This window comes from Zonotrichia leucophrys, chromosome 8, assembly GCF_028769735.1.
Source record: "Zonotrichia leucophrys gambelii isolate GWCS_2022_RI chromosome 8, RI_Zleu_2.0, whole genome shotgun sequence".
In the NCBI taxonomy this organism is placed as follows: Eukaryota; Metazoa; Chordata; class Aves; order Passeriformes; family Passerellidae; genus Zonotrichia; species Zonotrichia leucophrys.
Genome location: NC_088178.1, coordinates 5,072,704 through 5,099,952, shown reverse-complemented (window position 1 = coordinate 5,099,952; position 27,249 = coordinate 5,072,704). Strand labels below are relative to the sequence as shown.

Genomic DNA, 27,249 nt, shown 5'->3' with positions numbered 1-27,249 from the left:
CCAGGGGCGGTGCGCGCGCGCTCCGCAGCTCCCCTCAGAGCTGAGGGCGGTTACTCGAAGCCGCCAGCGGCGCCCCCGCCCCTCAGAGCCCCTCACGCTGAGGGCGGGAACTCGAAGCCGCTGTGGCCGCCGCTCTGGGCGGGGCTTCGGGCGGGGGCGAGATCCCCGGGCCGGGAGGCGCCCTCGGGCAGCCCCTGGCGTGAGGCAGAGGAGAAATGGACGGCACTCACGTGTCTGCGCGGGTTGTGGGAGGAAGAGACTATGTAAGTCAGAGGGGAGGAAAAAAACTTGGTGTGGGCGGAGTACTGGGTGGGACTCACTAGCATCACCTGGAGAGCACGGAATTAATATTTTGGGTTAAGATTGAGGGTTGTGGGAAGAAAAGCTGCAGTAATCTGTGGCGATCCTGTAGTGGTCGTTTTTTTGGATGAAAAACCTTTCTCTTGGGAAGAAAATTGGTTTTGGGGTAAAGTCTGAGGTAATTTGGAGCGGATAGGCAGAGAAAATTTTGTGATAACACCTGAGGTCATTTTGAATGGCCAGACGGACCATTTTGGGGGGTAAAATGTAAGGTAATCTGCAAATCTCACAGAATACTTTGGAAAGAAATCGTGAGGTAATTGGTAATGACCACAGTGAGCACTGAGGGGGAGGTGACTCTCCAGGTGATGCTGCGCGCATGTGAGGGTTCCTGAGGGAATATGAGTGTTCCTGAGGGGAAGCTGGGTAAGAATCCAAAGCTCTGTAGTCAGATGGCTGCAGAGCAGTTGTTTGTATATTCAGAGCTGGGAGTGAGGTGACTCTCTCTGCCAAACCTCACTCAATGATGTATTGCCTTCAATTGCATTCTAAATTTAAAATTACCGGTTACAAGATGTCATTGACATGCTCATATTTGTGTAAAGCTTTGTCATGGTTCAATGAGAGTTTGTTGATTTCACACCCGCATCAGTTTCTTCTGTGTGATTGATCCAAAGTCTACTGGTGGTCATTGATGAAGGCTTCTGTAGTCTTCCCTACCGTTGAACTTTTTACCTCTGTCTTCAGGACATGTCTGGTGCTCCTTGTTTATTTTCTGTCTATTATGTTTTTAGGTGATTTTGCGGTTTGCAAGATTGATTACAATTTGCTGTTATGCTCTGGATAGTGCTTGCTATGTCACTGGCTTTGCTGTTGTGCTTGTTTTGCCTAACATTACTTGTTACTATTACTTGATCCAATATAAGGTGTAGCCATCTGTTACATAGGGCTTAGGATTCAGATGTTGCTTGTGTCCATCTGAGGGGGAATATGAGAGTCGTTCGAGGGCAGGCAGGTGCCCCGTGTTTCTCTGAGGGGACCTGAGGGTCACAGAAGGGATGGCAAATGCCCTTCGTTTTGCTGAGAGGGCGTGGGGGTTACTGAAGGAGTGGTGTGTGCCTTGCATGTTGCTGAAGAGACACAAAGGTGATTTGAGGAGCAGGCAGGTGTCTCAGGTGTGGCTGAGCACCGTGAGAGAGGCATGCGGTGTAGCCTGCACGTAACTGAGGTGGTGGCCGATGCCGAGCGTGCCCCTGAGGGGCTGTGAGGGTCTCTGAGGGCAGAGGGATGAGGGCTGTGTTGCTGAGGGGCTCCACCGGGCGCGGTTCCCGCCAGGGGCGGTGCGCGCGCGCTCCGCAGCTCCCCTCAGAGCTGAGGGCGGTTACTCGAAGCCGGCAGCGGCGCCCCCGCCCCTCAGAGCCCCTCACGCTGAGGGCGGGAACTCGAAGCCGCTGTGGCCGCCGCTCTGGGCGAGGCTTCGGGCGGGGGCGAGACCCCCGGGCCGGGAGGCGCCCTCGGGCAGCCCCTGGCGTGAGGCAGAGGAGGAATGGACGGCCCTCACGCGTCTGCACGGTGTTTCGGGTTGCGGGAGGAAGAGACGATGTAAGTCAGAGGGGAGGAAAAAAACTTGATGTGGGCGGAGTGCTGGATGGGACTCCTTGGCATCACCTGGAGAGCACGGAATTAATATTTTGGGTTAAGATTGAGGGTTGTGGGAAGAAAAGCTGCAGTAATCTGTGGCGATCCTGTAGTGGTCGGTTTTTTTGGATGAAAAACCTTTCTCTTGGGAAGAAAATTGGTTTTGGGGAAAAGTCTGAGGTAATTTGGAGCGGATAGCAGAGAAAATTTTGTGTTAATACCTGAGGTCATTTTTACTGGTCAGAAGAACCATTTTGGGGGGTAAAATATAAGGTAATCTGTAAATCTCACAGAATACTTTGGAAAGAAATTGTGACCACAATGAGCACTGAGGGGGAGGTGACTCTCCAGGTGATGCTGCGGGCATGTGAGGGTTCCTGAGGGGAAGCTGGGTAAGAATCCAAAGCTCTGTAGTCAGATGGCTGCAGAGCAGTTGTTTGTATATTCAGAGCTGGGAGTGAGGTGACTCTCTCTGCCAAACCTCACTCAATGATGTATTGCCGTCAATTTTATTCTAAATTGTAAATTACCGGTTACAAGATGTCATTGATATACTCATATTTGTGTAAAGCTTTGTCATGGTTCAATGAGAGTTTGTTGATTTCACACCCGCATCAGTTTCTTCTGTGTGATTGATCCAAAGTCTACTGGTGGTCATTGATGAAGGCTTCTGTAGTCTTCCCTACCGTTGAACTTTTTACCTCTGTCTTCAGGACATGTCTGGTGCTCCTTGTTTATTTTCTGTCTATTATGTTTTTAGGTGATTTTGCAGTTTGCAAGATTGATTACAATTTGCTGTTATGCTCTGGATAGTGCTTGCTATGTCACTGGCTTTGCTGTTGTGCTTGTTTTGCCTAACATTACTTGTTACTATTACTTGATACAATATAAGGTGTAGCCATCTGTTACATAGGGCTTAGGATTCAGATGTTGCTTGTGTCCATCTGAGGGGGAATATGAGAGTCGTTTGAGGGCAGGCAGGTGCCCCGTGTTTCTCTGAGGGGACCTGAGGGTCACAGAAGGGATGGCAAATGCCCTTCGTTTTGCTGAGAGGGCGTGGGGGTTACTGAAGGAGTGGTGTGTGCCTTGCATGTTGCTGAAGAGACACAAAGGTGATTTGAGGAGCAGGCAGGTGTCTCAGGTGTGGCTGAGCACCGTGAGAGAGGCATGCGGTGTAGCCTGCACATAACTGAGGTGGTGGCCGATGCCGAGCGTGCCACTGAGGGCGTGTGAGGATCTCTGAGGGCAGGGAGATGCGGGTTTGCGGGGTGTTTCTGCGGGCACGGGAGAGTCCCTGATGGGGATCGGGTTGCGCCGTAAGTAACATCCCTCACTGAGGGTCGGGAGGGGTGGGCGTGTTCCGTCGTGCGGCCACCGCCTCCCGATCGGCACCGGGGCTCGATTCCTGCACATGAGCAGTGGCCCTGCCCGCCCATTCCGTTAGCCGCAGACGCGGGAACTCGAACCCTGTGCGTACGTCCGCAGCGGCGGCCTCGCAGCCCGAGCCCCTCAGCCCCGAGGCCGCGAACTCGAAGCCGCTGGGTCCGCCGCTCTCGGCGGGGGGCCGGGCGCGGAGGCGCGGGCCCGGAGGCGCGCTCGGGTGAGACAGAACAGGAATGAACGGCCGGTTTGCGCAATATTTCGGTTTGCCAGGGCTAGCGATGAGGTAACTCATAGAGACGGCAAGAATTGTAAAGTGAACTAATGCTGGAATTTCCTGGTGTCACCTGTGGGGCAAAGAGTGAGCGTTCTTGTGCAAAATTAAGTAGTGTGGGAACAAAAGCTGCGGTAATCTATGGAGGTCATAGAGCAGATTTTTTTTTGTCAAGAAAATTACAGGGGATATCTAGGGAAGAAAATAGGTTTTGGGGAAAAGTATGTGCCATTTTGGGGAGGTAGGGCAGAGAAAATTTTGTGATAAAACCAGAGATAATTTAAAGAACCAGAAGAAACATTTTTGATTTGAAATCTCAGTTAATCTGCAATGGAATAAATGACAGCAAAAATGGAATTTTTATGGCATAGAACATTTGAGGAGCAAAATCTCTGTTAATCTGTAGGAGATATTTTGGAGGGAATATCTGAAGAATTGTATGGGGGAGAGAAACAACATTTTTGGGATAAAATCTAAGGTGACGCATAGAACACGGTTAGGGGATGATGTGGAGGGAAAATCAGAGCCCCTCTTTTGGGGGCACGTAAGTGACTTTCTAGTCAGAAAACCTGAGGTAACCTAGTTAAAACAAATTAGCGCTTTTCCGGATGGGTGAATTTGGGGTAATTTAGAGAGGACAAATGAGCACATTTGAGGGAGAGTCTGTTGTAAGACAGCAGTAGGAGGCAGCATCTCTGATAGAAAATCTGGGATAATTTAAAAATGAAAGAGGTGACATTTTTAGCCAAAAGCCTCAGAGTCCTTAGAAAGGTATTGTCCTGGGCATAGTGGGAGCTGCAGACAAAATCTTGTAGAAAAGATTTCCTGATGAGTCCTGAGGTTCAAAATACTACACTATTGCTTTGTAAACTCCTCAGAGAGGAACCTCGGTGAGGGTAATACAGTCCTACCATCAGAATTTGTCACAAGTTTATGCCTGGAAGATTTAATAGCTATAAGTGAAGTTACTCGAATATCCTTCCTCACAATAAAGGATTGCAGACCACATCTATTCACGTAAACTCATATAACTTATTAACATGAAAAATACTCAAACGTATACTAATCAGAAATGTTTCCTACGCCAACAAGACGCAATTGAAACTAATGTAGTAAATGCCTTATGTAAAACGAGCATGGCGTATATTAAAGCAACAAAAAAACCCCAAATACATGAAAACTAATGTAACCAGCAATGCCAAAAAGACAGGAAAAATGTTATCTAGCAATAAATGACAGGGACATAAGTGGTATCTACAGTCAGGGAGGAATCAATACACAGGGCACTTCAAAAATGACTATCTTGAAAAACCAACTGATATGAATTGTGGCTCCATTCCTTAAAGGTCCACCTGTGGGGCTGTTGGGTGGCGGTTCCCTGCAGGCACAGGGTCTGGAGCTTCTCAGGCCCTGAGTGTTTCGTCGTGCGTTGGCAGAAGCCGTGGGACGACGAGGCCAGAGCGGCAGCGTCGTCGAGCTCAAGAGTGGAACGGCGAGGCAAGAGCAAGCTTGGAGCTGAAGAGGGACACGAGGGGCCCTCTGGGCAAAGGGCTTTTCCAGGCCAGGGCACCTTCAGGGTGCCGCGGCTGTCTCTGCGCTGGGCGACCTCCCTGTGCGCAGGGCTGGTCTTTGCTGTGGTTGGGCCTTTTGCCCTTGTGCTCCTTTGGCTGCCCGGAGAGAGGGGCAACCCTGTAAAGGAGGGTGAGAGCCCCTGTCTCCGCACCGCAGGGGGGAAACGGAGCTCTCCCGGCCCCCAGCCCAGCTACCCTGTAAGCAGGGCAGGGCTTTTCCCCAGCCCCGGCAGCTTTCTGCCTGCTGCTGACCCCTGGCCAGCGTGACCCCCTGTACTCGGGGCGTGTCACAGCCCATGTCCCCGGTGCCAGTCCTGAAGCGCCTTCAGCGCGTCGCGGCCCCTGCGGCCTCCTCTCAGTGCACGGGCAGGTCTGATGCTTTCCTCTCCCGCTCAGCATTAGCAATGGCTCCCTAGAGTAAGCTGGCTGCACAGAACTTGCTCCCTCTTCTGGGACTGTCTCCCCCTCCCCCGTCTCCCCCTCCCCTGTCTTCCCCTCAGCTGTTGTGAGTGAGGATGTGTGGTTTTGCTTTAGGAACAGTGTAGTGTAGCTTAGACCTCCCAGGAGGGAAAGAGGAGCTCTGTGCAGCCACAGGCGGGTGCCCAAAATGCACGGGTGGAGAAAGCATCCGGCCTTGCCCCTGCTTTCTGAGGACGGCGCAAAGCCGCTTAGCGGCAGCGTGGGCAGCATGACCCGCCTGTAGCCAGGGCCAGGGCGTGCACCTATGCTGCCGGTGGTGCTGGTGAGCTGCCAGCGTGCGGGCCCTGTACTCGGGGCACGTGTCAGGACTTTGGCGGCACCCTTTGTCCCCAGGAGCAGCCCCACCCAGGTCCCTGTAAGCAGGGCTGGGGAGGCTCCTTTAGCCAGGCAACAGGAACGAGCGCTCCCGGGCCCTTGCCAGGGGGCAGCTTGCAGAAGTGCCGTGCCGCAGGGCACGCTCCCGCCTTTGGCCCTGCTTCGGGCTGGCGCCGTATGGCTGGCGGCGGCCTCGTAGAGGAGGCTCCCGGGGCTCTGCAGACGGCTGTGTTGCCGTGCTGCGCTGCGGCCGGGCTCCAGCCTGTCCCTGAGTGGGGCGCAGGCCGGAGCCTGTGCTCCGTATGCTTGCTGGGGGGTGCCGGGCAGCAGGGGGTGGCCCCGTAAGTGGGGTTCTGTGCGTCCCTTGGCCTCGGCGGGCGGTTGGAGGGACCCCCTGTAATCAGGCGGGTGTCCCTGGCCCCGGTCTTTCAGAGGCGTGGGGCCAGGAGTCATGGGGCCGGGCGTGTGCCCTCCCTGTCCTCGGGGCTGGGCTGGCGGCCCCTCGGCTTTAGGCCGTGAGCTCGACTGCCTGACTCTAGAGTCAGGTTCCTGTTGCCTTGGGGGAAGGCCGAGCTCCGTGGCTCCCTGGGTGTGGACCGGCCTGTAAGCAGGCTGCGGGTCTGGGAGCCTTTGTGCTCCCTTCAGCTGGCAGCCTGTGTGGGGCGCCCGCCCCGTTAGCGGGGAGCGCCCCGGAACTGGAGAGAAGGAGCCTCCAGAGGCCTTGGGGACCAGAGCCGCCCTGTAAGGTGGTGGCCAGTGCTCTGGGGTCCCGGGCACTTTTTAGTCCGGGCAGCGGCTTGAGCCCCCTGTAAGCAGGCCTGCAGCCTCTTGGCCGCTGCCTTGCGTGCCCAGCTTCATTTGCCCAGAGGGCCCGGCTCCCAGCACGGCGTGGGACTGCGCCGGACGTCGCGACGGTGAGTCAAGCTGAAGTGTTGGAGGTTTTTGGGCAGCTGCGGGGCCGCGTGGGTGTTGGCATGAGGATCTGGCTGTGGGGCTGTTGGGTGGCGGTTGCCTTTGGCAGCTGGAGCTCCTCAGGCCTCATTGTGTCCTCGTCGACCTTTGCAGAAGCCGTGGGACAGCGAGGCAAGTGCGAGCCGCAGGAGCGGCCTCTTCGGGCTCAAGAGTGGAACGGCGAGGCAAGAGGGAGCTTCAGCATCGGCGGCTTCGAGCCCGGGAGTGGAGCCGCAAGGTAAGAGCAGCAGCTTGGAGCTGATGTGTGAGGCCTTTGGGCAGCCAAAAGGATCTGTGGGTGGCTGGTTGGGGATGTCCCTGTGGGGCTGTTGGGTGGCGGTTCCCTGCAGGCACAGGGTCTGGAGCTTCTCAGGCCCTGAGTGTTTCGTCGTGCGTTGGCAGAAGCCGTGGGACGACGAGGCCAGAGCGGCAGCGTCGTCGAGCTCAAGAGTGGAACGGCGAGGCAAGAGCAAGCTTGGAGCTGAAGAGGGACACGAGGGGCCCTCTGGGCAAAGGGCTTTTCCAGGCCAGGGCACCTTCAGGGTGCCGCGGCTGTCTTTGCGCTGGGCGACCTCCCTGTGCGCAGGGCTGGTCTTTGCTGTGGTTGGGCCTTTTGCCCTTGTGCTCCTTTGGCTGCCCGGAGAGAGGGGCAACCCTGTAAAGGAGGGGGTGCGTGGGTGTTGGCATGAGGATGTGGCTGTGGGGCTGGTGGGTGGCGGTTCCCTTCAAGCAGATGTCTGGACCTTCTTCAAGTTTCGTCGTCTGTTAGAAGAAGTCATGGTATAACAAGGTACATGTGCCTGAGTTACCTGCGCTTAAGTTTTAACTTACTCAGTCACTCTGTGTTGAATATTGGTAATGTCTATAACCCTTGCTTAAACTTTTTCACGAATTTAGCTTTTTGGCTTTAGTTGTTTCTTTTGTGGCGTCCTTGGATCTTATCTTAAAATCCAAGAGTCTAGGAACAATAAACGGTATTATTGTACGACATGAGCTTCGTTTGTGCCATTAACATTCAGGGATCACAGTTTTCTTTTCGGTCACCATTTTCAGGTTTGGCGGGATATGTTAATGATCGAGAGAGAAGATGTATCGTTGGTGCCAGGACATGTTAAGGATTTCCCAGTTTCTAAAGATATATTTTTAAGCACTAAAGTTCAGTTTGGAAATGCCCAGTGAGGAAGTTTATGGAAAAAACTTATTGCGAGCGGAAAATTACTTACCCTTTATTTCTTTCAGCCTGCATCTGCACAGCAGGCTTTGTTCTTTCACGTTATTAAATGTGAGTAGTTTCAGTGTGTAGTTTTTTGTCTCATTGATTTCTACTAAATTATGGGATCAATTTCCTATTTCATTTTTGCAGAAGACGGTCCTCCTCCTGCTTGTGTGTTTAATTTTGTCCTTACAAATGCTCTGTACAAAATTCAGTAGTTTTTTTTGCAACAGGTCAAAGTCTGAGAGGTGAAGGTCTTCGTTCTTATGGTTAGACAATGAGACTGTGCTGAGCTCTCCTCCTCTTGGTGGCGAGGCGCCGTGACTGCCAAATAGAATATAAGATTGGGACTCGAGTCATTGGAAAAGCAAATGTTGGGTTTATGGTTGGGTCAAAGTTAAGCTCTTTAAAGGCAGGCACAAGTGCACTCTGCTCTAAACAAAAGAACTCTTTCCCTTCTCTTTCGCTCTCTCCCTTTTCAGATAAATTTATTTTGGTTTTGGGTACCCTCTTTTAAGGGTACAGCACTTTGTGAACGCTTTTTCTTTTTTGACACACAAGTGCTCTGATAACTTTCCAATCCTGGATCATTTAAGTCAGAGATAAGGTAAGCCCGGTTTCTTACAATGCCTATCTTTGTTCCTAAATTGAAAGTGCTAAATCTAAATACCTGTGTTTTTGTCATCTTTGGCATGTTATATTCAGTTTGTTGCACATAGCATCAGGGCTGCATTATTTAAAAATGTAGTGTTGTTTTTCACATTTGTCAATGCATGTTAAATTTTCACTACACACTCAGAGTAGAACACAGTGGAAAAGCAACATGGTTTCGTAACATTTGGTGTGCCAGGAGGATTTAACTTGGAATAGGTTCAGGTGTTTTTCCCACTGAGCTTGGACTGAGAGTTGAATTCCCAGGCCACCGACTTGTTTTGATTCACGGTTGTCTTGCAGGTCTGACTGGGCAAATGAATTAGTAGAGAACAGTAGTGTACAATTAGATCTCAGTAGGATTTAGTAAAAACTGCCTATTAATTTTCTCAAGAATAAAGTTCTCTTTGGAAAACTCAAAACCTGGGAGATATTTTTTCTCATCATGTGTGTAGTCTGAGATAGCACAGGAGATATAAATAAAACTGTCTTTGAACAGCGGACACAGAAGCATAATTCAAAAGTAGCACAGCACCAAACATTTGCATATGTTAAATTTCAGTTTGAAACATGGAGTATGTAGGGGAATGATTTGTGTGTGCATCATGAAAACAATGATGTTATTGCTTCAGAAAATTGCATTGGCTTCAGAAATTGCTTTAGTTTCTCAGGATTTCAGTGGTATAACACAAACAGCAAAAAGTATTTAATCTACTGGCAGTATACGATGAAAAATGCGTGTTCACAAGTTTAAGTGCATTCCATAACACACCCAGAGTTTTCCTATGCAAACTACATCTTCATCCTAGAGGCCACTTGTAAGAGTGTATGATCCAAAAAAAAGCCAAAAAGAAAACCACACACCTGTGACCTCTCTGTACTGATGCTTAGGTTTATAATGTTAGTTTGTGTTCATGCCGTGTCACAAAGCTAAGTGAGGAGTGGCCGTACTGGTTAAAAGCAAACATCTTTCAATATCATTTGGAGGTTGGTTGAAACCTTCCTGTGGAGCAGTGGGCTGTGACCAGGTGATAAAACTGCGTACCACTCAAAATCAAAGTGGTACAAAATGTGAGGTTGGAGGAGAAAACTGAACACCACCTTCAGCCTCCTGTCTCTCCTACCTCTGGGTACTTAGGTATAGGCTAGGGCCTGCCCAGTTTGCATTCAGCTGCCAGAGCCCTCCTTCAGGCCATTTTTTTCACCTTAAAATCAGTTGGCAAACTGCAAACACTGTAATTGCAGGGGTAGAGCTGGAGAAATGCTGCTTAGCAGATCTCTACTAACTAGAGCCTCTCTCAAAATTTCAGGCCCTACCAAAGCCATATTTGCTGGAGTGTCTTTGTGCTCCCAGCTTGGCACGGAGCGGCCTCCCTGAAGGATGTCACTACTGGAGCCTTTCCCTGGGTTTCCTACACACTGCAAACAAGAGCACAGTGTTTACTTCACTCTCTGCTGGTCCCTGCAGGGAGAGTTAAACACAGAAAGTGCCACAGCTGCTGAGTTCCACATAAAACAGCAGGGAAAGGATGGGAGGCTGCAGGGGAAGCAGGAGTCAGAAGTGGGATCGCCCAAAGCAGCCCAGATAAAGCTTCCTGAGGTGGAGTCACTCAGTGATACCCAAGGGCAGGAGCACCCCACCTCTGATCTCCTCCACAAGAAGACTTTTTTTGCACTGGTGGACTGAGAAATCCAATTAACTCTTTCAGGCTTAGGAATTTTTCTTACTTTTAAGCCTTTGAAAATCTTTTACATGTTTCCCCTCTTTAAAAGATTCAGCTATCTTAATTAATTAATGAATTAATCTTTATGAGCACTGTTGGGGGCTGACCTCACAGCACAGAAACCGAAGTAGGTTCTGGTTTGCATCTAGAAAATCTGCATGCTCTGGGCCTGTCTTCCCTTCTTTATTTATAAATCTGGCTGAAAAGACAATTAAAATCATGCTGAACTGCATGAGCCTTATAAAGTGCATTCTGTTCTGGTTTATGGAAGTTTTAATATTCTTTCAGAACTGAACTGGAATTTTGATCAAACCTTTGCCTTTTCGTCAAATTTTTGACAACGTAACTATTTCTAGTTGGCACCCATTAAAAATATTAGTTTTGAAATGCAAAGAGAAGCAGAGGGAATAAAATTAATTTGTTTCATTTCAGACTCTTGCATTTCCTGGCCAGCTGTACAAGGTTTAGATACTGAATGGGTCTACACACCCCACTTCTTTCTCACTTCAGTGGCACCAAAACAAAAACAGTGGTTTGGGCAGGAAAAGAAGAAAATATCTTGGTGGCTGAATTCTCCAAGGGGGTGTTCAAAAATATTCAGAATTATTTCCCCTTGACCAAGCATAGTTACAGAAGTATCTCCTATAAAGGGAGTTTAATTTTAATTTTTAAATTATTTTTTATCTCCCCCCTATAACAAGGGTTTTGATCTTTCTAGCTGGAAACATGAGTTACAAATTTGATTTCTCAGACTGATGCTTTCCAAGGCTATGTCTCATCTCTCGTGTCCATTATTTCAGAGAATTCAATGAACAAAATATCCATCATTATTTGAGGTTTTATCCTGGATATTTTCTGAGCCTCCCACCATGGGATAAGATTAGAATTTTTCCTTTTATCACGTATGGACAAATTCCTGCAAAATAAAGGCTCCTAGATCAGGGTAAGTGCTCAGGGCCATCACAGGAATGCAAGGTGCCTCTGAATTTCCTTCTAAACAGCTCATCAGATGTTCCAGCAGCTGTCCTGAAATGCCCTGACCATGGAGAAAATACTTTTATCAGCGGGAGGACATGGTTCCATCTGCATCTCTAAGGCAGATATACAGAACTGGAAATGCTTCTGTGCTTCCATTTTTCCTCTCAGTGACCACACCTATTATTGAAATGTATGTTTCTGGGCAATTTCCCCCCATTGTTCAAGGGTAATGAAACAGCAGGAAAACAAAGTTACTCTGTTTTATGTCCTACTCTTTACCTGTCCAAAGAATTATGATGGCAAAATACTGTTAAAAATTGTGCAACTGTAAAAATTGTTCAACACTGGGCAATGAGAATTTAGAACATTGTATAGAAAAAAATAGGTTGGCCAAGCAAGTCCACCTGTAAAACACTAGATAAGTTACCTGTCAAATTCAGAATTCTGTCACTGGTTTTCATGCTCTGTTCCATCTATTCAAAGTCTGTGATTGCAGTCTTTGTCTACAAAATACCCTTAAGCTGTACCAGAGGAGGTTCAGGTAGGGTAAGAGGGAGATTTTCTTCACTGAAAGTGTGGTCGGGCATCAGAAGGGGCTGCCCAGGGATGTGGTGGAGCCACTTCCCTGGAAGGTAAGAAACCACTGGATGTGGCACTCAGTGCTCTGGTTTAGTTGATGTGTTCTGTCTGGTCAGAGGATAGACACAATCATCTTGGACATCTTTTTCTACCTTAATGATTCTGTAGTAGGTGGTTCTCCTGCTCTCAGTGTTCATTACTATTTATTAATGTCCCTTTTGAAATTGCTGATTTTTGAAACCAAATGAGACCACTTATTCTGTTAAGGTACTAAAGTAGACCTAGCCCCTTGCTTGGAAAAAGTGTCTTTGGCTGTGGCTGATATCATCAGATCTCCCCAAGTCACTGTAATTTCAGTGAAAATATGGCTCTCTGGATTCCTGTGAATTTTTTGTTTTACATACAGGTATTATTTTCACCAGTTATTCACCAAACTCAATGGTCATGGTAAAATATTTACATATTTGTCATCACTCAATTTGAAGCATCCAACAACACTGTATTTACTACTGTTTTATATTACCAGAATTTTCTTCTGATGTAGCTTCTGGTCACACCCTTATCGCTGTCTGTCCCAGTGTTCTCCCTGTGGGATAACAGTGAGATAACATTTAGGAGAATAGGCTGACAAACCCTTAATGAAGTCTATCTTTGTGGACATAGAATACACATTGATGGAGAATAATGCTGCACATGGAGACTTATTACAGCCATAATAAGGGGAAAAAAACCACATTTAACATTATTGTCTATCTTTTTCAATATTGCGCTGAAGAGACCATTTTTCAAGTCAGGAAAACATTACAGAGAGTGGATTTTGCTCTGAAAATTTGGGCAGGTGCATAATGTATATTTATCTACCATTCACTATTTTTTGGTCATGTCCTGAGGCATTTTTGTGATTGGTCAGTTTTTTCTCCCTTTTTGTGAAGCATCCAGAGTGTTCTGATATTGGAAAAATAATTTGGATGTGATGGGCCACAATTACGCCCCATTATGGGCAGTGCTCCAAAGTGGGGATTCATCTCCATTGGGAGGATGCCTGGTATGAAGTCATTAGATTCTCTTTGCTAGCCAGGAATGGAATTCAAATAAAAATAACAGTAACTCTCCTTTCCACCCTCCCCCAGTCCATTTCAGTGGTCATTGAGTTGCTCTCTAGGGATATCTGCATGTTCCTGGGTTTCACTGTGTTAAAGAAGCATTAAATGAGGGTTTTTGATGGTTGCTTATGGAATGAGAGTCACAGAAAGGGTAGGTAAAACAAAAAAAAAGAATTATGAATATGACAAGCAGGTCTCACAGTTCTACATTTGCTTTGCTTTTGCTTGCTCTTTTGTTGTTTTGAAAAGTGGGTTTTATGCAAAATGAAACCAGGTAGAGGTGAATCAGAGTTTTCAAATGTTGTGAAGAAAAGAAATCACATTTCCAGCATTAGCAATCAGAACTTGGTTAATCATGCCTTGTGCTGTACCCATTGAAGTATGCTCTGCTTCAATGTATTTGAAAAATGTAGATAAACTACCTTTCAACACCCAGAAATCCCAGTAAGTCTACAGCTGATGTCATTGTTTTACAAACTAAGTAAGGGAATCTAAAAATCCAGTATCAGCAGAATTATTTTGGATATTAAACTTGCAGTTGGGTACAGTCCACTGAAGTGCCCTGAAATAATTCAGGCTGCTTCCAAACCTATTTATAAGGCAACTGTTTCAGCTATTAAGTGCAAAAGTTTTTTGTTGTTTATTTCATCTTGAATTATTGGGTTTTCTTAAAAAGAAACCCTAAAAATCTTCCAAGCCATCCCCTTAAAGCACAGCTCTTCTTCTTTCTTTGGTTTTATAAAAGATTGCTGTTGTAAGAGACACCAGGTTCAAAAAGACAAAGAGATTATTTTTCATCAGCATTGTGACAGTTGTTAGGAAAAAGAAAAAAATCCAGAGGGGATATTTCTGGAAAAGAAGAAAAGGCCAATTTTATCAGTGAATTTTGTTTACAGGCTGATAGACAGAGCTGCTATCTGGCCACTGGAATCTCTGCCTGGGTTTGGTAAAGACTGAGCACATTCCCAGTGCCTGCTGCAGATCCTGGAGGGCTGCACCTAAACGGGGTCACGTAGACAGGGAATACTCTTGCTTTTCCCTCAGCCATGGAGCCTGAGGCTGGCACAGAGCTTTGAAGGCAAACTCCAAGGCTGCAAACTGCATCAGCCCTGGCTCTTTCAACATACCTCATCTGAAACTGTACCATAACACCTCTTCCATTGTAGAGTACTACACAGCTTTAAAAAATGTTAAGAAAATTATGGAAAAAATACATTCCCTGTGTGTAGCATTGAGCTCCTTTTTGATTTTTGTTCTTTGAGGGTTTTCATGCTTCCCAGCAATGGCCTCTTTTCCAGGTTCAGTTTAGAGTTGCACTCAAATTTTTATCTTACTGGTTCTCCCACTGTGGCTTTGTTATCTAAGTGCCCTGCACAGCAGCAGAAAAGGCAGCAGTGAGTGATATATTCCAGGTGTGCTCTCTGGATAGGGATAAATGGGAAGCTGCTCAGTGTAGAGAAACTGTTACCTTTCAGAGTCTTAATTGAAACATGTTAAATAAACAAAAAATTAACTGCGGAAAAAAAGGGATTTGGCGTACACCTTTTTAGGCATCTTCAGAGATTATAATGTAGCTCTATAGAAGTATTTTGAAGTGTTTTGCACTTGAAAAGTCTTTGCATCATCAGGCCTGGAGAGAGAACCCAGCAGCAACAGGGAAATTTAGTGTCAACAGCAGCCACTTACAACATTTTCACTCACATTAGAATTGTACTGACTGAGTGCATACTTGGTGTCACTGGTTAAAATCACTCTCTGCTTTATGTTATATACTTTTTCTTTCTTTATTTTCTGTTTTGCTGGGACTAATGAGAGCCACGTCCTTCCCGTTAGTGTGCAAGTAGTGTTTACAACGGTGCAAGAAATCCTTAAGCAAGTTCCTTTTAAATCCTGTTTACTGTCGCTGTGCCCCTCCAAGCGTCCCCCTGAAGTCACCCCGCTCGCTCCGGCACAGCGAGGGCAGGGGACACTCTCCCGTTCCTCGGGAGGGTGGCTAAGGCTCTCGCCTTGCACGGGCACGACACTGCTACAAAGGAGAAAGCGCAGGCTTATTGAGGGAAGGTAGCAAAGAAATCCGTAACCCAGGGGGTCCAGCCGACAGAAGACTCCAGACTGAGAGGAACCAGGGAAGGGGCTCGCCCATGCACCAACTGGGCTACAGGAAGGCGGGAGCAGCAGGGTACGGACATTCAGCGGAACCAATGAGGGTAATTCGGGGGAGCGGCCCCGCCGCCTGAACCTATCACTCGATGCCCCAGGTAGAATTTTCTGGCGGGAGGGGATGGGTTGGCGAGTGACGGACAGGACACCGGGGAGGGGTCGAGAGAATGACACAGCACTTTCCGGGGGATAAGGAGTGGAGGCAGTGGGATTGACAAGGAGGAGGAGGAGGTAGCAGGGGCGGAACCATTATAACGGGGAAGCTACAACGACCCAGCACAACCGCGACGTACGAAACCACAATGCAACCATTTATTAAGGTGCCTTCCTGATCCCTTCAAATAAAGCTTTTGTTCAGCCTTTTCTTCCACTCCCATGTAACAAGTCTTGCAAATACATAAATATATACGTATATGTATACAAAAATTCACCAAAATAAGCTGTGGAGGAGCCGTGGCTGTGGTTGTTTCATGCGCCAAACCTGAGCTCTTGGAACTAGTGCAGCTTTCTTTGCTGGATGGAAGAGGCAGGACACCCCAATGCTACTGTAATTTACAGAAGATGAAGGCTGCTGTGGTTGGAGGGGCGTGGGAGTGAACCAGCGCCTCGTGGTTTGGAGACTCTCTTAGTGGAGCACTAAATTGGGGAGTAATTAATGAATATATTTTAGATTTAGCCTCTTGTACTTTATGAAACACTCCGCACCCAGAAATCCCATTATTTTCTCTTTGGTTACCTCGGGAAACTCCATTAACTCAAAACATAATGAACTAAACTTCTATAAGCTTGGTAAATGTGTTCTCTTCAATGCAATAATATCCTATCATCAGGTAGCACTTCCATGGTATTCCCTTCTAATCTTGCCACCTGATCAGGAAAGCGTCACTGAAGAAGCAAGGGAATCAAGAGCTCTTATATTCATATCTGCTTTGTATGAAGTGTGTAAAAAAAATCATCAAAAACTTTTTAATTCCTCTGATATTTCTCTTTCTCTTCTGTGTTGCATTTTTTTTAATGGGGTTGACTCATAATGGTGCTTAGCTTGAGCTCAGATTTGAATTTCATGTTATTCTCAAGTACTAAGAGAAGTCTGTATTTACTAAAATTGAAGCTTGAATGAGACGAATTTTATGATGTCATTATCCTAAAATCCATCAACAGCAATGTGCAGTTGCATAATTAATCTACAGAGAATTAGGATGTGTGAAGTCTTTATAAAATAGTGAAATCAACAACTAATGTAATTTGTTTGCTACATTTGGGGGTTTTACAGTGTAACTCTTACTTATTTTTTATAATTTAAGAGTAAATGGCCAATTATTAGACATCCTATCTCTTGGGTGTACACACACCTTGAGACTGTTCTTCAACTTGCATATCTCCCCCTGCTTTTTTTCCCCTAAAATTTATTTTGCAGTGTGTAAGGAATAATAATCCTTTCTTCTTGTATCTAGAATTAGAACTAAATGCAAAAGCAAGGTTTTAGGTGTTAGTCTTACAGAAAACGGGTGAGTGTGGTGATTAGGAAGTGCCTTTTTTAGGACTTCAAACAAGAACCCTTTACCTAACACACTAAGAAGTTCCCCACTAGAAAGAATCCAAATCACAGCACTGTCCAGCAGAACAAGAAGAATAACCTTGCAGATACAGGTGTTGAGTATAAAGAGAATTTTCTGCAGCTGCAATCAATAATTTGCAAAAACCACTAGTGATTATTTTTGTCCTTTATTTTCATTTCTAGCAGGTTCCTTTTTCAGGTAATGGTGAGGGGCTCCTAAAGGACAGACAGACTGGAAAGAGTGAGGTGTAAAAGACACCCAGGTCTCTTGAAATTAAACAGACATTCCTGAAACTTAAAATATCCTTCAAGTGTGCATTTACAATTTTTTTTTAAAAGTACAGGCTTCTCATCAGAAGCTCCTTTGGTACAATTAGATGGCCAAGCTGATACTGCTAATTAATAATGTTTTGAGACCTGATCAAGAGATTGGCTTTGAGGTAATAAGACTAATAGAATTTTTGTTACATATCTGTTTGGTAGCCCACAACATGTGATGGGTGTGTATTTCCCACACTTTAAGATATTGTACTTTCCCAAGGACAGCACAGAGTAAAAATATTAAGTAAACAAAATACCAAACTCACATCATGCCCCCAAGAAACACCTTAGCCATGAAAACTTGAAGCCTGGTCTGACAAATGCGAAATCCAGGGATATGGAAGAAAATCCTAAGATTTCAGGCCAGGTCATGGGAAATGTCACCTATCTTGACCTTGATTGTAATCATTAATAATTGTTACAAGGTTCATGTTGTTTTGAAGGAATGCAGTAATAAAATTTCAACTCCCTGGAACTGGAACCAAATATTGCATTTAATATGAGAAAGTTCTTTCCTTGGAGATTCTGCTGCTTGCATAGTAAGTAGGGCTTGTCATCTTTGGTTTCTGCTCTAAACATGACTGGAATGTTTAATGTTGTTACTAAATAGAACATAAAAGTAACTTTCTTCTTAGGAAACAAAAAAAAGAACTTTAGAGAATAGTTTTCCATTTTTTACAGGAAGTAATTTTCTTTTTTCGTGTTACTTTATGTGATCATTATTATGAATATTGTCAATTTTTTTACAAGTCCAAGCACCCAAAATGTATTTGAATGGTTGCATCTTTGAGCTGAGAGCAGCACTATGGTATGTGACAGCCAGCAGGAACTCTTCCAAACACACTGGCCTTGCTATACCAGGCTAAATCTCAACTCCAAAAGTCTTTTGAGACCTTCAAAATGCCCGTGAATGCTGTTCTGCTGACCTAGGGTTATAGGAGTCTTTTCAAGGTCCATCTGTATTGGGTAGTCAGGGTGGTATATAGGTTTGCAGAATCCTATACAATGAGTACTCAGAAAATCTGAGAAAATCTAAAAAATTCTTAAGGTCCTCCTAGAAATAAAAAGCTTTTACAGAATGATGCATGTCTCAATTTATAACTGGACTTGAAATATGCTATAAGGGTTATCAATCTCTTACAGCTTCTACGTGTGCTTTCTTCACTAGGAGGTAGAGATAGGACTAGTTTCCTGTAGGCAAAATGCACCTGTGAATTTTTCTGTTCCTCATCATCACGTAGCAGATCAGAAGTGATTTTCTGACTTTTGTAATTCTCTGGCTTTTAAGGTGGGTCTTATCTTCCAGTCCTTGCTTGAATTCCAGTTTCCCATGCCATGTGCTCACATCCTCTTCCCCAGCAGAGTGGAAGACTGGTGGTCAGAGGTCAAAATTCTCTTTATGAGAAATCATAGGTTTGGATTTGATTTTAGAGGCCTTTCTCAACCTAATTCTGTGATTTTTCCCAATCTGATTCTATGATTCTATAATTCATTCAAAAAATTATTTATGAGGAACAATAAATAGCAAACCAGACTTCTCCAAGGCTGATCCCTCCTGGATCCATGGAAGCCTGTGGAGACAACCCACACTTCCAAAATAAATGCACCTCTTACTGTCTCTGTCTCACACATCATAATCTTCCTTGGATTGTTTCTGAAGGAGGGTTCTCTTCTGCTTTTAAGAAATTTCTGAAGGTCATTTTTGAACACACTGCTTTCTTTGAAACTGGGATTCCTGCTTCCTAAAGCTCATGGATCTGTTCCATATTTCAAGTCATAATAGAACTTCCCCTGTTTCACAAAATTTGTGGATAGATGGCCATAAAGAATAGAGCAACTTGAAATACAGGAGTTGAAAATATGAGCATTTTTCAGTGTTTTTCTTAGTGGCAGTAAGAAAAGGTGTTCAATTTATTGACATTGAGTGGGTTTCTCTTCTCAACAGCCTTCTTTGGTTTCCGGGTGTTGAAATAAAATGGCATGAAGTTAAGATTAGGCTAGGTCTGAGAACTTTGTTTTGTTTTTGCAGGCTTTCAGTCAGGGAATTTTGTGAGTCTCAGCTTCCTTGGAGAGGGGTATAGATGGCCCACACTGTCACACCTGCTCCTGTGGGAACCAGCCCTGGGTGTAAGGCCAGTCTCAGCTAGGAGAGGAGTTTCCATGAGACAAAATGATTCATTGAGGCTGATACTCATCTGATATCACTGCCCAGGCCTGATGGCCCCAGTTTTCCAGCAGTTCCAGCTGAAATCGTGCCCTGCAAAGCCCACTGGGGCCTCCTGGTCTGAACACCATTTTCAGAGCACGTTTTGCAGCCAGCAGGTCATTGTCCCAGGGAGAACTGCCAGTCCAAACACTCCCACACCTTTGCTGACCAGAGAGGAGGCCTTCCAAGGTGCTCTGAAAAGAAGTTATTATGGAGAGGGAGCGCTCTGGGCAGTTTTACAGGGCTCTGCTGGGAATCCCTGCTCAATACCTGCCTGGGAGCTGACACCTGAACTGGGCAGACTGCACACAAATCACTTTGCTGATGAACTGGGACCCTGAACTAATAAAATTAAACAGTCCAGAAGTGAAGAGCTGAACTGTCTCAGGAATGACACAACCCTTGTGCTTCCCAGCATGCACTGTAAAAAACATTCTCACCTCTCTGTGAGTGGCCTTTTCAGACCTCAGCAGGCCAAGGGGTGCAGAAGATGCACATCAAAGCATCAGTGGAATGCTATAAGGAGCTGGTTGCTTTTTGGGTGGTGTTACACATGTGAAAAACTCACATGGCCGAAGATTTTTCAGGAGAAGCAGCACCTGGTAAAATTGAAACAGGTTCTTTCCCACAGTCTTACAAGTGAAATTAATCACTTGGCTTTCACTGATTTCCTCATCTCTATGACAGCTCTGTAGTTAGAGAGCAATTATAACAAAAGATGTTGTAGTGTTCTTGGTACTACAACAGAGATGATGATAAAAATCTGATATTCATTGAAAAAAATGCACATACCTTCTTAATAACAGGAAATAAATCCTATATATTCCATTTTTATCCAGTTACTTATACAATCAGTATCTGTGGTGGTCATATCCTTGGTACTTGGATGTTGTTATGACAAATATATTGACATAGGATGAGGTTGTAGAAGGAAATCAGAATCAAGGCTCTGATATCTTTACTTTTCAGCTATTTGATCAGTGCAGGCAAATAGAAATTGCATTCACTTCGTCTTAACCCAAAACTGGGAAAATTGATCAGGTACATCCATTGGCACTTTATAACTTGAACCTTCACAAGTGCTCCTTTCATTATTGTTTTCTTCCATTCATTTTTCTCCATCCCTTCCCAGGTGAAGGGTCTACCCACATAAGGTGTAATAATTAGGATGACACTATAAGTTAATTGGTAAAATTGATCAAAACAGAAATTTTTTGCAAACTTTTAAAACTTCTCAAACCTTGGATGAGAAGGCATAATAAAATGTTGACAGAGATCTATCTGTTCTAGGACTCACAGCAGGATTTTTATTCAGCCTTGCTTTAATTTATGGGAAAGGGTGGGAGAGCAGGAAAAGGAAGAAAACAGATTTGACACCTTGGGTCAATTTTGTTTTCTTCAGGGCTGGCCCAACAAAGCAATAAATGCTGACATTTTCAGTGGAGAAAAATAGTTTTCTTTGTAAGTGGAAGACAAGTGGGAGGAAATGAAAGCTTAAAAAACAAAGTACTTGGAATATTCTCATGGGACTGAAGGCATTGAAAGAAGCCATTCAGGTGGCTAAAGATGTGGACTTAGAGGAGCTCCCTTCATTTTCTGAACTCGTATCTGCTAAAGAAAACAAAATAAAAATTAATATTGACCAAAAATTTGGGTTGCCACATAATAGGCACATCCACAAACAATGCCAGCTTTTACAGACTAAAAAAGTATGAAGTATAAGGAAGCTACAAATCTGTGGAAACAACAGATCATTCAAGAGGGATGAGCCTGTTCGACCCTAACGCAAAAGAACACTCATTTAATTTTCAGAAAAAATTTATAAAAAATGTGTTTATAAAATTGCATTCATCACCTTAGCTAAGAGGATTGGGAAGGGGCTGGAGGGGGAGACTTCTAGGGAGGGCTGAGGGCACTTGATCTCTTCTGCCTGGAGAAGAGATTGAGGTCAGACCTCACTGAGTTCTTCAATAATCCAATAATTCAATAATCCATTATCTTCAATAATAATAAATAATCCTCATGAGAGGAAGAGGAGGGGAAACACTGATCTCCTCTCTGCTGTGACCACTAGACAGGATCAAAGGGAACATCTGGAGCTGTGTCAGGGCAGGGTTTGGGCTGATATCAAGAAAAGGTTCTTCCCCAGAGGGTGCTGGCACTGCCCAGGCTCCCCAGGGAATGGGCACAGCCCCAAGGCTGCCAGAGCTCCAGGAGGGTTCTGACAGTGCTCCCAGGGATGCACAGGGATTGTTGGGGTGTCTGGGCAGGGCCAGGGGTTCAACTGAATGATGCTTTTGGCTCCCTTCCAATTCAGACTATTCTGTGGTTCTAGGCTTCTGTGATACTACCACAAATTCCTGCTGCTACAGAGCTAACTACTTTTCTTACTACTGTTAAAAAAAATCTTCCTCACTTGAAGGGTCAAAAAAAATGGACACATCAGGCTCAGCTCAAAGAAAAGGTGGTCCAGCAGTAAGTTAAAATATTTGCTCTGGGTTTCCCAGCTGCCAGCTCTGAGTCATGTGCAGGTGCTCTGCTGCTGCGGGCTGAAACAGCAGCTCGAGAGAGGGAGTTTCAAGCACAAGGCTGGAAGGTCTCACTGTCTGTACAATCACACAACAAACAAAGCCGGAAAGGCCCACGGTGCTCATCTGATCCCACCTTTCTTCTCCAGCAGGGCCATCCCAGAGCACACAGCACAGGATTATGGAGATGGTTCTGGAAAATCTCCAGTGAGGAAGACTTCACCCCCTACCTGGTCTCTTTCAGTGCTCTCTCACAGTACTGGAAAGTTCTTCCTCATGCCCAGGTGAAACTTCCTGGGCATAAATGTTATCATTATAGTGCAAGGGTTCCATATTGCTGGAGTTTCATACCTCCTTGATGTTTCTTGTAGCAGCTCCTCTAGGCACTGACTCTTCCTTGTTCTCACAGTACCCAACTGACTCCAGTTCCCCTCAATCAACCAATCCACTCTTTTATAAGACTTCTTATTGGCTACAGCTGCAGCCTGCTCCTAATCCTTAGTAATTGGCTCAGCTGCAACTCTTAAGGGGATAAGATTACATTCTATGTTCTATCCCCCCACACATCAGTTCCTGCCTGTTCCCCTTGTTGTGCCATTGCTGGGCCCCACAGAGCAAAGCCTGGTCCATCCCCTTGACAGTGACACCAAAGAGCCTCAACTCTCCCTTTTCCTCTCTGTGTGCACCTCAGATCTCTCCTGGACTCCAGCAGACTTGTCAATTAGTGCTTTCTGCAGGGAAGGTGATGCTGAGTGAAGCACTTCAGAGCTGAGTGGTTTGAGGGATGCGTGAATGCCTGCAAATTTATTTCTCAGGTTTCTCAATGTAATGGGCTATAACTCAGTGCAGGTATGGTATCAAAGCCTGTTTCTCTTGGAGAAAGTGAGAATAAAATCCAGGGGACTAATGGAACATAAAATGCTTCTTTATATCCCTGACAGCTGCCTGTGCGGCTCTCCATGTCTGAAGTACATGCAGATATACATTACCTACCTGACCTGCTCTAGTCGGGGCAGCCATTTGCTGCTACATGAGGAAATAAGGAGCTTTTAGTCAGGTATTAGCAAGCTCTCAGTTCTTTGCTTAGCTACTTATGCAAGACAGGAAACCGGAACAACAAATTCTTACAGCCTCAGCACAATCCCTGGACTACTCTTTCCATGTTTTTATGGGCTGAGTACGTGGCAGGTGGCTGATAAAAACAATAAAAACAAATATAATACTGTTCTGAGCTGAAATTTGGATTGAAAAGTCTTCATTTAATTTGAAATTAAAATTATGTCCTTTTTTTTCCTCAGAGGAGAAAAATATGATATTTAATAACAGTTTATATTTTCAAACTTTTACAGGCCTCTTTGCCATTAAGAAAAATTATGCATGAAATTTGCAATGTAACTTTATATAATTCCATAAAGAAGTCCAGAGTTGCTTGTCTTTCTTTTGTAGCTTTTTCATGGCATGAGAATTGAGCAAAGGAGACACCTTATTTTGAAAATAACCACGAATAATACTTATTTTTTTCTCACAGCATGACTAGATCTGCTGATAATGCTCTCCAAATTTGCACATTATCAAAAAAATAATGAAGTCCGTGCCGTTTTTCTCAGTGGCATCTCTTAATGAGACTGCTTTAAAACAGGCAGAAGTGCCATCTGCTGCTACTCACAAGAATCCCCCTCTCTCTCACCCCTGGGTAAAAGGGACTCATGATGAAGCACTAGCATCTGTGTTTGTAGCAAAACAGTAAATTTGGTTTTCAGTTACTAAACCAGTTAAGTGTAGCCCACTGGTTGGGTTTGCCTTTGTTAGAAATTCAGCCACACAGAGGATTCTCGTGTGCTTCTATTAGCACCCAATTTGCTGACAAGACTTTACTATGCACATAACATAAATGGAAAACTCTACCATGTTACCAACCAGGCTCTCCTGCAGAGAAGTTGTTTTTATATAACATGTTTAGATGATAAAGAGAATTAATCTAAAAAATGTCCTTTATAGTCTTCTGTGAAGGCATCCAAGAACCAAAGGGAATGAATGGGAAGTACAGAAGAAAAGAAAAATGCACAGTGCACACAGCAGATTTGTACCACAGCACTTCCAACAGCTCCAAAGGAAGATGAGTATAACTTTATATTTTCTCTTGAGTAACTTGCTGATTTTGGTAAAGACTTTACTCTGCCATTTTCCCAAATTTACCATGATAAACTCAAAACACATCTCTAGGAAGGAAAATCACTTATCAGACAAAACTAGAGGAAAATCCAACTAGCCAGCTAAAATAATTTCAGTGAGACATCCATGGAATCAATCTTGTAGTGAGAGAATGACAACATGGAGTACCTAAGCCCAGCTGCTCAGCTCCTTCCTCTGTTGCTGCTGCTTCTGTTTTATTCATGGGAACTCCTACACCTGCTGCCATCTCATCTGTTATCTCACTGGAGTTTCTTCTCAGAGCACAGCCACAAAATCCCAGCCTTTACTGGCACAGAAAGTGTTTGCCTACACACTGTACAGTAACCACCCAGTTAGGCAAGCTCCTATCTTCTGGTGCCTTTTCATTTGCAAAAGACAGACTGTTCAGAGTTGTTGGATGAACTCTCAGAAAAATGTCGTACTGATTTTTCCTTAGTAAAAATTTCCCTACTGAATAAAAAGCGTTCCAGTACCAGAAACAGTGAAAATTTATGTCAGTTTTACTTAGCCTTGATCAGACAATAGTGTTGATTTAAGAGTTTGGTACAAGGACAAGTGGTTCACCTGTAAGAACTTGTTTTTCACTAGCAAATTAATTGATTTTGTAACTGAAAAGCAGAATATATGTTTTCTTGAACACATGAAAATTTCATATATCAAATACATACCACAAGAAAAAGCAAAATAGCTGATAAAGAACTAGATTGAGTTAGATGGTTTAAAGATACAGTATAAAGACCCAACAGTATTAATCTAGGCCTAAATTCAGAGGAGATTTTGGGAAGGCACAGACCTTGATGAAGATGCCACCTGCACCTGTTAACTCTGCTAAGTGAACATTGTGGTCCTTGATCACTCACATGCAAAGCAAAACTAAGGAAAAGGTAACAGAATGCAGAGGGACATAGCAATATTGGGAGCCAGGAAAGAGCAACACAACAAAATTTATCTTGGAAAATGTCGAGTTAATACACCTAAGAAAGAATTATTTCAAAACTTTACAGATTCACTGGTGATGTGGGAGACATGAGAGAAAAGTAGAACTCATAAAAGGCCACAAATGAAACCTGCATCAGTAAGGCAGAATGCCAGAGGAAAAAAAATTTGTGAGTAGGGTATCTGTGCTGGATTTGTTGAAGTCATGTCATGATATATATGCAGAAATAACGCCAGGTAGCACCACGGTTGCACAACCCACCTGTAACATCATATTTGACTTAATGGCTGTAGGAGGGTGCCAGAAATAACAAGATACACCACACAAATAAAGGGAAGTTGATCGAGCTCTGCCAGAGTAAGAACTCTAAGCTCTCTTCATTCAGGTGAATAACATTTTGAAAAGATGTTCTCATCAATTTTTGTGAAGTTAAAAAGGTCTTGAATAAAATCTCTACTTTTTCCTTATGTCTCTGTTTTCCAGTTTTTAGTAATCTGCATGAGTTGGGCTGACCTTGGCTGGATATCTGGTGCCCACCAAGATGCTTTATCATTCCCCCTTTCTCAGTGTGACAGTAGAGAAAAAGAATGATTAAAGGCTGGTGGGCGAGGTAAGGACAAAAATATCCCTCACACATCACCAGCCTGGACAAGATAGACAGCTCTGGAAAATTCATTTATTACCAAACAACCAGGGAGTAGGATAATGAGAAATAACAACAAACTTAAACCTAACTTTTTCCTACCCTTTCTTTCTTCCTGAGCTCAGCTTTACTCCCAGCTTCTATATTTCCTAAAGCTGAGCAGCACACAGGGAACAGGAAAAGGGGTTGGACAGGAACAGTGGTCTGTGTGTACCATGGTTTTTCTGCTGCTCCTTCCTCAGCAGGTGCTTCCCTTGCGCCAGTGTGGGGTCATACCCATGGGAGACAACCCCTCAATAATTTCTCCAGATTTAATTCTTCCCATGGGCTGCAGCTCTTCACAAACTGCTCCAGCATGGGGCCCTTCCACAGGGTTATTCCTGCAGGAGAAGTTGCTCCAGCCTTGGTCACAAGTCCTGCCAGAAGACTTGTTCCACTTCATCCTCCTCTCCAGATGACAGCTGTGGAGGTTCTGGCAAGGGTAGGTGGGGATCAACTTCTTCCACTCAGGTATGGCAGCTCATCCCAGAGCTGCCTGGAACTGTGTTGAGTATGAGGGAGCTTCTGGAATTTTCTCCCAGAAGCCACCCCTAAGAGCCCCTCTGCATCAAGGCCTTGCCACAAACACCCAGTCCACCTCTGGGTAACTCAGTCAATACAACAGGATGTGGTCAGAATACCCAAAACTCTCTCCTCTGAGCCCAAACACTGGTTATGATCAAGAGCAAATTAAAAATAACAAGGTTGCCTTATGGTGATGATCAGCCAAATGAAGATGTATGCAGAGCATGATCAAGAGACTTGGGATGAAGGAAGGAACCAGCTTGAAAAGGCATAAAATTAAGGATGGGAAAGATATGATGCAGGGATTGAGGGGAAGGTAGCAGACAGCAGAAAACATGGGTTTGACACCCCAGGAGTCACCTTTCCAAAACCCTCCCATGTCACTGACTTATTTTCTGAAAAACACCTTTGCCAGGATTTTTCTCCTGAGAAGCCTCAGAAAAGAAATGTAAACAATAATTATCTGATTGCTTGGAATGTGGTTTGGAGGTTGCTTACCAACAGGTGCATCTTTGATTGGTTCCATGTAGATTGCTTTTACTTGATGACCAATCATGTCCAGCTGGTCAGTCACAGGTTTTTTATTATCATTCCTTTCTGGCTTTCTGATGTCTCCTTTCTCTTTCTTTAGTATAGTTTTAGTATAGCATTTTTAATATAATATAATATTATAAAAAAATAAATCAGCCTTCTCAAATATAGAATCAGATTCTCATCTCTTCCCTCGTCCTGGGATCCTCAAACACCACCACACTCCCAGGCCAGTGTTTATGCCTCACAAAGCAGACTGTGAAGGGCACAGGGCCCCAACCTGGCTGGGCAACCCTGGCTCCTCCAGGGGGTTGGTGTCTCCATTGGTGTAAGGAGCAGCAGTAGGACACTCAGAGTCTTGGAATCTCTGCTGGTCAGAGTGACTCTGAGATATGTACAAGTCTCTTTTCCCAGCCTGGCAGTCAAAGGAGGAGTCAGAATTCTTCTCTTC

General features: G+C 44.9%; 2 long non-coding RNA genes across 2 annotated transcripts; one reads left to right on the top strand and one right to left on the bottom strand.

The window, feature by feature from the left end:
- The first annotated feature begins 1,730 nt into the window (after positions 1 to 1,730).
- On the top strand, positions 1,731 to 7,708 carry LOC135450980 (uncharacterized). The gene is made up of 4 exons (XR_010441188.1): positions 1,731 to 1,902; positions 4,977 to 6,872; positions 7,024 to 7,147; positions 7,312 to 7,708. It is a non-coding gene; the product is annotated as an uncharacterized LOC135450980 (long non-coding RNA).
- A 12,179-nt stretch (positions 7,709 to 19,887) lies between these two features.
- Positions 19,888 to 22,337, bottom strand: LOC135451369 (uncharacterized). The gene is made up of 3 exons (XR_010441289.1): positions 22,282 to 22,337; positions 20,913 to 21,013; positions 19,888 to 20,001 (listed from the first exon to the last, which is right to left on the bottom strand). It is a non-coding gene; the product is annotated as an uncharacterized LOC135451369 (long non-coding RNA).
- Positions 22,338 to 27,249: the final 4,912 nt, after the last annotated feature.